The sequence below is a fragment of the Limulus polyphemus genome, unplaced genomic scaffold (assembly GCF_000517525.1).
Source record: "Limulus polyphemus unplaced genomic scaffold, Limulus_polyphemus-2.1.2 Scaffold4226, whole genome shotgun sequence".
Taxonomy (NCBI): Eukaryota; Metazoa; Arthropoda; class Merostomata; order Xiphosura; family Limulidae; genus Limulus; species Limulus polyphemus.
In genome coordinates, this window is record NW_013669836.1 from 69,467 (window position 1) to 80,669 (window position 11,203).

The window sequence follows — 11,203 nt, forward strand, 5'->3', positions numbered from 1 at the left end:
CTGTGCTTTGCCCACCACGGGTATCGAAACCCGGTTTCTAGCGTTGTAAATCCGCAGACATACCGCTGTGCCACTAGAGGGCTAACACTTAAGTAGCTAGAGAGTTGATGATAGGTGTTTCTAGCCAGCTATCTTCCCTCTAGTCAGCAATTCAAAATTAGTGACTGTGGCAGATAGCATTAGTACAAAGATAGCACAAAGACAGGATAAGCAAGTTTATAGGCAGTGGGAATAGAACCTGAGATACACATATCATGAAGCATCCTCATCCCTCATTATGTGGCTTTGTGTTTAACAAAAGAAACATAATGGCAATATTTCAATTAATTGGACAGTTGGAATAATCAAAAACATTAAATAATGGGGAACTCTAATTTTGATTAATTGATTATTTTCCTGATAATCAATTTAATTGTAATTTCAGTTAATCAGTTGTTGGAATAATTAAAAACAATAATAAATGGAAACATTAATTTCAGTTATTTATTAGTTGATTATTTTTGTGACTAATGAGTTAATTATTTCAATTAATTGATTAAATCACCCAACCCTGTGTAATAGCATACTGTTCTTTAGTTCTAGCTAAGGATAAAGCTCAATTTAGCCTCTTTTGAAGACTTGTGGGATTATTGTGTATCAATCAAGTTAAGAGTGTACCCTGAATTACTGAACATCACACCGGAAGAGTTTGGGTTTTATTCTACGATTGCTTCTATTTTCAGCAGCACTAGTTTCATCACAATTTCCATACAGTTCTTACTGAAAAGTGAAATTCTGCCTCAATCTGTCACATGTTTATCATGTGTCATTTCTGTCGAGGTAGCCATAAGTGCATTCAGCATACTACTGCTGGAAATAACATGCTGTCTATACATTTATAGGCATTGTTTTATTGGATTAGTTGGATACAACCAGTCACATTGTAAGCTGTCAGTACATGCTTATACTGTGGTGCAGTTCATTTTCATAGAATGAAGGAAGAGCAGTCACATAATATTTGCATGTATACCCATTATGTATATATATGTTCTCATATGTTTACTGTATTGTATAATTAATATAAATTATTTTAGAATAGATTAATATGTGTTTAATTTCATGCATTATTTTAGTTACATTTACATTTTGAATTATGGTTTCATTTTAGCTCCATAAACAACCTGATAATGTATCTTTTTAATGCATTTTGGGCAGCCAAGTCTTAATCCAGATGACTTGGTCAGCAGAGGAAATATTAGTGTACGTACTATTTTACCTGTGTATCTGAAGAAAGCTTAGAATATATGAAGGTTTCATGATCTTCTATAAATATAACTTGTTTAATTTTTTTTTTTTTAGTACTAAGATTTTACAGAGTTAATTATCCTTCGTTATGGACATCAGTAGAGCACCTCATCATCTTGCATGGTCACTGTGAACAAACTCATCATTTCAACATCACAGCTCATCAGTCCAGTGTTGCTATTTTATTTTTTGAAAGATGGTTGAATAAAGTTTTTATGTATCAAGACTGACACAAACTATGTGCCACATGGGTTCAAGATGTTCATTTGTAGTCCAAATTTTTCCTCCTTGTAACTTTCAGTTTAGAAATCATGAAGAGCAGGAAGGAAACACGGGAAGTTTCTGTGTAAACTAGAAGAATAGAAAAACTACAGATACTGTAGATATACAGCCTTGTCTGCTCATTGTCCAGACTTCAATGATCAGAGAAACAGCAAGTTGATTGTCTTATGGACTGAATGGTCATGTCCCTTTTATTGTTTTTTTTATGTATTCCTCCTAGAGACAAGGCATGTTGATTCTCTCTGGCCACAGTTCTAGTGCTTAAAACATGTTTAGTCCATGTTTTTGTGATGGTCAGTGTGCTAATAAAGATGTATTGTGTGATGAAATTAGATTTATTGTTGCTAAAAATGAAACATTATCTAAATTTTGTACAAAAAAATGTATACTTATAAGGAACATGTGTATAACAGATTTTAATATTAAGTGAAGCTTACCAGAAATACCTTCAGAGAACAATAGTGTTCATACTGTTTTCAGGTTACCTTCAAAGTCCACACTGTCTTCATATATATATATATATATTGTGTGTGTGTAAACTGTATGATGTTAGCTTTAAAAATTTTATACCACCGCATTATTCTCTTATTATCATAGAAATATACGGGGCCACAAGTTTATGTTCATGTTGTATCTTACCTATGTTTTTATTTTTTCAGTGAAAACTGTTCATTTAAGAAAAAAAGAGAATATGCAAATTAATTTGATTTTGTCCAACCACGGTCTTTGTTTTATTAATAAATAAACTGTTGGCTTTTGTTGTATTTTTTCTTGGAGTTATTACTGTTTATAGCTTAGCAAAAATATACTTTTGTTTGAATGACTCAGGCTAGAAATATATTGGAAAGTCTTCACATCTGCACATCAAGTCCTAAACCTACTTGATATTTGTTAGTTCACATTAACATGTACTTTTTTGTTTTATTACAGAAAACTGCCTTTGTAAATATAGCATTAATTGAAACCCAAAACTGGAACCTTATACCAAAAAGAAACTTGTTATATCTCTGCAAATTCTACATGTATCTTTGCAAAGTTTCCTAACCGACATTATAGGATTCTATTAAATAGGTAGTTAGTAAACTGGACTTGTAAGATATCTGTAAATCCTACTTGTGGCTCTGACAATATTTTCTATCCATCAGTACAGTAATGCCCACTTTGAAGACAGGACTTGTAATGTCTGTCAATTCTGGACTATCTCTACAAAAGTTTGTATACCATATTTCAAAAATACATGTCGGCTAGTAAAGTGGACTTCCTGTAAAGTCTACACGTATCTTTCCTAGAGTTGTCTAATCCACATTATAGTAATGTGTGTAGAAAATAGCCTGTTTATAAACTGATCTCTTAAGGTATTTGCATATGTTTTAAGTTTAATTATTTAAGTATGGTAACAACATTATAAAAATACGTGATTAAAATAACCAGTTTGTAAAACGGTATTGTATGATCTTTCAAAATTCTGCATGCATCTGCTAAAAGTTTACTATTTGACTTTTAATGTCTGTCGGTTAGGGCACTCGACTCACATTCTGTGGGTTTGAATCCTGTCGCTGAATATGCTAACCCTTTCAGCCATGGGGGTTGTTATAACGTGATGGTCAATTGCACTATTCATTGATAAAAGAGTAACCCAAGAGCTGGAGGTGGGTGGTGTTGAGTAGCCGCCTTCCCTCTAGCTTGTCACTTCAAAGTTAGGGATGGCTAGTGCAGAGAGCCCTTGAATAGCTCAAAGTTTTACAGACAAATTGACTTTATATAGGTAGATTTGTTAAATACCTGGTTTGTGAAGGTGTAGTCTCTTTAAGTTGTACATTTCTCTCTGTTAGTGTTTCCTAACCCACATGACAGTAATACATGTACAAAATAGCCATGTATTAAGTAACAAGTTTATAAACTGAACTAATAAGGCCTCTAATTTCTACATGAATTTCTGCAAAAGTTTCAAAACAACATTACAGAAATAAATACATTAAATAGTGAATTTGTAAACAACATGCATATGCTCAAGTTTCATAATCCACTACAAGCAAATACCTTTATTAAACAGCTAGTTTGTAAACTGCACTTTTAATGTCTGTGTAATGTCAACATGTTTACTAATCCACTCTAAAAAAAGTACATATATGAAGTTGATATTGTATAATATGGACTTATAAGATCTTTGTAAATTCTACAAAGATCATTACAATCATACATACATTAAATAACCACTTAGTAAACTGGACTTGTAAGGTCACTGTAACTTCTGTGTGTATCTTGCTTAAGTATCCCACCCCACATTACAATCATACATATATTAAATAACCACTTAGTAAACTGGACTTACTAGCAGGACAAACTTGGCACACATGCTCAAGTGCCAGGGGTGGATGTCTCAACAATTATCTTTTTATGGTTCCCCTTTGAGGTATCTATAGAAGTAATTGGGGATAGCATAGGAGCTTGATCAGTACTTTATGGTATATATATATAAATAACAAGGGGCCTTTGAATCCTATAGGAGAATGGGTATTTTATGCCAGTTATAGTAACACCTATATTAAATAACCAGTTTTTGAACTATAAACTCTACTTGTATCTCTGGGAAAGTTTCTCAATCCACATCACAGTTATACAACTGTTAGATAGCCAATTAGCTAACTAGACTTGTAAAGTATGTGTAAGTCATCTTTACCAAAGTTTCTTGACAACATTACATAAATACATATATTAAGTAGCCAGTTTCTAAACTGGACTTACAGTGTTTCTATAAGGAGTACATCTCTACCAATGTTTCTTAAAACACATTTCAGTAGTCTGTCTGTAAACTGGGTTTGTAAGGTCATTCTTAATATTCGTTTGTTAGGTTGAATTTCTCAGCCCATATTACAGTAATACATGTATTGAATAAACATTTAGTAAATTGAATTTAAGGCCGCTGTAAATTCTAAATGTATTTCTTCTAACGTTTCCTATATCACTTTAAACACATATATATTAAATATATACCCTTTTGTAAATGCGATATGTTTCCTAATTAAGTTTCCTAAGCAGCATTACAGTTATACTCGTATTAAATATCCAGGTAATTAACTTGACTTGTAAGGTCTGTGTAAATAATGTACTAAAGTTTCCTAACCACACCTCAAAAATATATTTTATGTAGCTACTTTGTAATGAGTATTAACCTCCTATCAGAGGAAGCTATTTACCTCAGTGCAAAACTAATAAATCAACGTTGTAATGAGTATAGCTAATCCAATATACTTTTCTTGTGTACTCACTTAAAAAGATTAAAATGTATTGTTTACTCAACTGTATACATTTTCTGTTAATATTTTCGGCCGTAAACCCAACAATATCTTGCGAGATTCGGAGATTTAGGTTAGTCCTAAATATATATATATATTAAGTTAACAATGCAAAACAATCTTTAAAAAAAGATAATTATAAAATTAGATGCACTAAAAATTATATATAATACTCTGGACTTGTAAAGTCTTCGTAAGTTTTAAAAGTATATTTCTCAAAGTTTCTGAACCTACTTTTCTGAAAATGTGTATTAAATAGATTGAAAGTAGGACTTATAAATCTGTGAATCATACGTTTCTTTGCTAAAGATTCATAATCCCATTATAGAAATATATTTTAAATAACATCTTTGTAAACTGAGCTTGTAAGTTGTCTGTAAAGTCTCCATGTATTTTTAATAAAGTTGCGTAACCCACATTACATTAATACATCTTGTACGGTTTTTGTAAATTCGACATTATAGATACACGCATTATAGAGCCAGTTCGTGGATTGAGCTAGTACAGTTTTCTTAATTTCTACATGTATCTACCAAAGTTTCCTATTCTAGTTTAATCAAACATATTTATTAAACAGTCTTTATGTTGTATTAATAACGTTTTTATGAAGTCGAAATATTTACTTGTTTGAGTCTCTTAACTATGCTGTAACTACCAACAGCAATATATATTTAATTATAAAGGACGTTCTAAATACAATGACATCAAAACTAGAACATACAATAAATACAATAAGTCAAAGCAAACACATAATCCGAAAACAGAAAAACACACCCGTACAGATTACAACATATAATCAAGAAACGCAAATGCCAACAAAACAAATCCAGAAACAACCTAACACTTCAAATGTACAGCAAAACTCAAATCATAGAAAGTCAACCAACAAACATACTTGAAACCGAAACAAGTCCCATCCTTGAAGTTATTAAAATTACATTATTAGAATTCATACAACAGTACAGAAACCCCCAAGACAATACAGACGGCTTCACACTTTTAATAGAAATAGCTAAACAACACCTAATACCTGTTATTCCACACATCATACACTTAGTTTTGAGCCCAAATACCACACAATCACTTAACAAAATATCTAAAACCAAGTAAAAAATTAAAGTCACCCCATTCCAGAGCTTCACCTACACCGGCTACATTTATGGATATTGCCTTGAAAAGGGCAGGATAAACAGAAAATAAAACTAAAAGACAACAAGCCTCAAACTAAAATAACAGTCAGTCAAGGTAAATTGTTGTAGATGTACGTTACAAATGATGTTAACTAAGGTAAAACAAACCAACATACTAACTCAACAAGCGTGGTAGCAAACACAGATCCAAATACTTCACTATAACACACTGACTAATTCAACATTCTATACTGAAAGAAACTCTTCCTACTATCTTATTGATTGTCTTTCAACTCGCTCTTTAATTAACTTCTCGACGCTTTATGGAACGTCGTATTTATAATCTACATTTGTTTTAAATATTTCTAGGATTTGCTTGACCTTAAAGTCATGTGCCCTCCAGCTAACATGTAAATTAAACAAGTTACACATTTTAAATATAACTTATAACATTGCCTCTTTCCTGAATTTTGAAGTCTCATGAACAATCCTAATACAAAAATAAAACATCACATTGAATTTTCTATTAATAAATTTTTTTGATGGTTTTCTCTTCGAAAGCGCATGGTTTTACAAATAGGGTGACGTCTTGTCCCTTGTTTTTACTGGCCATCCTGTCATTGGGAGAGTTTTCCCTGAATCAGTGGTCAAGTGAATCCTATAGTGGCTCAAGCTTTGACGATCTTCTGGAAGTAGTTTCAACAGGAACTCCAAGCTCCTCTGCAGTTGAGGTTCCGCTGACTAGTTCTTGTCTGGAGTTACCCAGTTGGCCATTTTCTCATCAACATACTTCCAAAGGCGATCACCTCTCTTCTGAACACCAAGTTAACTATGGAGAGTTTGTTCTCTATTCTCACGAGAACTATTAGGTATGTTATGTCACCTTCATTGAATCCAGTTTTATCAGCACTTACATTGTAGCTACCTTTGCTTTATCATAAGTCTATGTAAGAATTTTCTGGGTAAAGCCATGTAAGATAGCTTTAGTCAACACATTCATGAGAGCTCCTCAAAACGTTAAACCCCATAACATGCTGGAGTATTTGGTTCCTATAAACCTCAGTTAGTAAATGAAGAATTATTTCTTTTAACTCCTGGCATGGCCTATTGGTTAGGACACTCGACTCGCGAGTTCGAATCCTCGCCCTTTCAGCCGTGGGGACGTTATAATGTGATTGTCAATCCCATTATTCATTGGTAAAAGAATAGCCCCAAAATTGGCGGTGAATGGTGTTGACTAGCTGTCTTCCTTTTCGTCTATCATTGCTAAATTAGGGATGGCTAATGAAGTTCCCTCGAGTAGCTATGCACGAAATTCAAAACAAAGAAACAAAACCCAACTCATTTCTTGGTGATACGATAACCACTATCCCTGGAGTTCAACCTTTGTTGTAGTAATTTTCATATAGAGTAGAGGGATTATCTGGTCATAGACAATGAAGCTATCTGAAGCCAGACTTATCTCCCATCCATGTCTTTGCATGAGGTCAGCTCCCAAAATTCACTCTTCCTTCATGTCAACTACCCACACATAGAGAAGCTTGCTATAGTAAGATTATATTCTAACTGCCATTTTGCTGGAACTTTGTGTTCACCTGCTGTTCTCATCAATTCTTATTCTTTATTCATCTCTGGAGGCAATTTCCCATCTTTCATTAGCAAATCAGAACTATCAATTGTACTTATGGAATGAGTGTCATTTAACATTCTCCAAAGTTTTCCACCAATAACCCTATGGATTCAAGGACTATTTTCCTAAAAAATTAACTATTTTTTCCCATTCGTGGTAGATAGAATATTGCCAGCTGAACTTTTTCCCATAAGTCCAGCTAATTCCTCTTTCTCGATATTTAGTTAGTCCTCAGTTGTTCCTTCAATCTAGTTGAGATCAAAGATTTATCATAGGGGTATTACCTTCTTGGTGTTTTAACAATATTAGTTCCTCACAGTCTCAGCTGTAATGGCCAGATTCACCACTTCTAACTTTCTGGTATCATTTGAGAGGAGTTCTAATTCCCTACAAGCATTTTTTCTGTAGTTCTTGGTAATATATCATTTCACGTTACACTTGAAACACTTATTGTCTTGTGGTTTATTTCATCTACTCGGTGTTATTAGTTGTCCAACTAATCATTTTAGTTTTTCTAAACTGCCATCAGCAGCAGTTGATGTTTCAACACAATTCGATCTGGTGGCCCCATAATTTCGAATTGGTGTCTGTATTTGTTTTTCTGCAAGTTTAATGGATTCTAATTCCATAACCAACTGCAGGACGTACATCCTATAAGGATGTACATCTACTTTGCTTCAGCCTGATCCACATATCCTCTGTTAAAGCATCTATAAATTGGTTATGTGCTGACGAATCCATCATTTCACGAGGAATGTCCAGGTAAAATAATTGGGCAAAACTTTCCAAACCGTCCTTAAGTTTAGCCAATTTCTTAGTTCCTCTGTACCATAGTCAGGAATTTTGCTCTAGATAATGCTCTCTGGTGTAACACTCTGGACTTTTTGGATAAGATGGCTACCAATGCTTGATAGTTGTTACAACTCTCAGCTGAAAGGTTACTTAATGTTGTCAAATATGGTCCTTTTAGATGGGCAGCTGGATGACTTATTGTTAACTATTTTATCCATTCAATCTGGAAATTATAATCAAACTGAACCTGCTATGACACCCATAGTACTTTTCTATCGTAGTCCATTGGTTTCTCTGTTTGCCAATGTTGAATTTTCCATCTGGATTCTACAACTGTATTTGGTAGTGTCATGGCTGGAGTAGTCCAGGAAGATCTTTCAGTAACAGGTGGTACAGCAGTAGTGGTAATAAATGCCAACAAGGTGGTTCTCTTATTTGATATTTTGTAGCAAATGGCATTCTAGGCTGGAACTCTTGAGTTAATGCAGAAAGAGATGTGGGTAGCTTAATTTTTGCATTTGATAATTCATTTTTCAGATGTTTTATTCTGTCACGGAAGTCTTTGTTTATCCCATTCATGTCTTTTTGCACTTTACTTGTAACTTCAACAATATCCTTTTGTGCTTCTTCAATCTTATCATTACAGCTTTTCCATATTTCTTGGATCCTACTGTAATAACCTTTCTGTATATCTCTAATAGTTTCATCGATCTTGCCTTCAATTAGATTTATTTTTATTCTTACTTAAGTAGTATGTCTCTTTTTTATTACTCCTCTCTTAAATCCCTGTCTCTTACCGCTTGATCTTCTTTGAATTTTCTTTAAGTTTTTCCTGTGTTTTTTTATTTTCTATCTCTTTCTTCTAAGTTTCTGTTCTGTTCCTTTTGGTCTTGTCCTAGTAATTTCATCATCTCAAGTAACAATTAAATCTCACTACTTTACATTGTGGTCGCCATCTTTAACTGTTGAAGTTCTAGTTTAAGTATATTCTTAGTTCTATTATATTTTAAATAAGCCCCACTTCTAACATCATGTGTCGTAGTGCTGTTCTTTTATTGGCGGATTCTTTTGAATTATCTGGTGAAAATAATTCAATGTTCAGTTAAAGTAACGAGAACAAATTACTTTATTTCCTCCTTTAATATTTCTACAAGCGTGAACTCTTGTACACTATCGCAACTTGTTGTGGGCCAGTATTAAAATATTTTTAGCTACCGTAAAATAAAATCAACGTACTTGTACAAAGTAACTTAACAAAAGCAATAGCAAACAAGTTCTAAATACTGACTGGTTCAATGCTCTATCAAAAAAAAGAAACTATCCCTGTCACTCCTTGACTGTCTTTACTAACTCACTCACTCTTTAGTAACCTCTCGAAGCTTCAAGGAATTTCGTATTTACTACCTGTACTTGTTATATATATTTTTAAGACTTACCTGATCTTAACGTCATGTACCCTCTAGTTGACATCTAATTTAAGCAAATTTTAGAATTATAAATTGAGGATATAACAGTAACATATGGCATTCCAGGATCCAATTAAAGATCACAGATAATATTGTTACGACAGTGGAAGTCACGTGACGCTGGTAACACGTAATGAGTATCTCGAAGGTTCCTGAAGGTTCGAGCGTTCGCTAGACGCGCGCTTTTATTGTATATAAGCCGGCAAGTAAAGTGACGGCAACATTTGAATTGCAGACTGGCAGAGATAGAGACGGACAATTGAGTCAATTACTGTAAGAAAATGCGTGAATTATAGCGTGTGTTTAAGTTAAAGTGACTGTGGAAATTAAGTGTATTGCAAAGTTGTATTGAGAAAGAATAAACTAGTTTTATCTAAGAAAAGACTTGTGTCGCTGAAGTTTTTCGGAAATAATTTCTACGGAAAATTAACCAACCAACACAGAGGCATAACAAATTGGTGTCAGAAGCGGGATAGAAAAAAAAAGAGAAAAAAAAGAAGATGGAAACGAGAGGTGGCAAGTCAAACTACAGCTTAGCAGATTTGATGGCAGTAATACAAGAACAGCAAAAGAAACAAGAAGAGAGATTACAGCAGTTGTTGGAGGAAAAAGAAAAGAAACAAGAAGAGAGACTACAGCAGTGGTTGGAGGAGAAAGAAAATTAACAAGAAGAGAGACTACAGCAGTGGTTGGAGGAGAAAGAAAATAAACAAGAAGAAAGTCTCCAACAGTTGAAAGAAAGCCAGAGTACATAAATGGAAAACATTAGAAAATTTCAAAGCGAATTAAATACATTAAAGAATGATTTACTGTCTTTTACACAAGGAGGATATATTAGCCATCAAGCTAATCAGCCTCAGACAACGGGAAGCCCCTTCCAGACCCCGCAGCTAAACTGTAATGCAGACATCTTCAGTCCTGTTAGAAGTCACATCCCAGATATGAATGTAAGCAATAGGGGTGATCTAGTACGAAGCAAGCCACAGGAATTCGATGGGAAGGCACCATTGGAAGCATATAGAGCACAATTTGAGCTCTTGGCAAAGATGAATGGATGGACAGAGGAGCAGAAAGCAGTATATCTGGCAACGAGCTTGAAGGGACAACCAATATAAAATACTTGGACAGTTGTCAGAAGATGACAGGCAAAACTATAGAGCACTGGTATCAGCTCTAGAACTCAGGTATGGAACCCAAAATCCGTCTGAAGTCTACAGGGCTAGGTTTAGGACGAGAGTCCGTGCTAAAGGGGAGAGCCTGCAAGAGGTGGCACAGGATTTGGAAAGTATGGCACACAGGGCCTACCCAACTGCACCACCCAAT

The 11,203-nt window shown here is 34.1% G+C and overlaps 1 protein-coding gene across 2 annotated transcripts in view; it reads left to right on the forward strand.

Annotated features, from left to right (window-relative positions):
- The window catches only part of LOC106470804 (guanine nucleotide-binding protein G(i) subunit alpha), a 71,407-nt gene extending 66,466 nt beyond the window's left edge, over positions 1-4,941 (forward strand). For both annotated transcript variants that reach the window (XM_013931369.2, XM_022399446.1), the window contains exon 9: positions 1,340-4,941. The gene's annotated coding sequence lies outside the window, so the exon portion shown is untranslated. The remainder of the gene's footprint in view (positions 1-1,339) is intronic.
- The last annotated feature ends 6,262 nt before the right edge of the window (positions 4,942-11,203 follow it).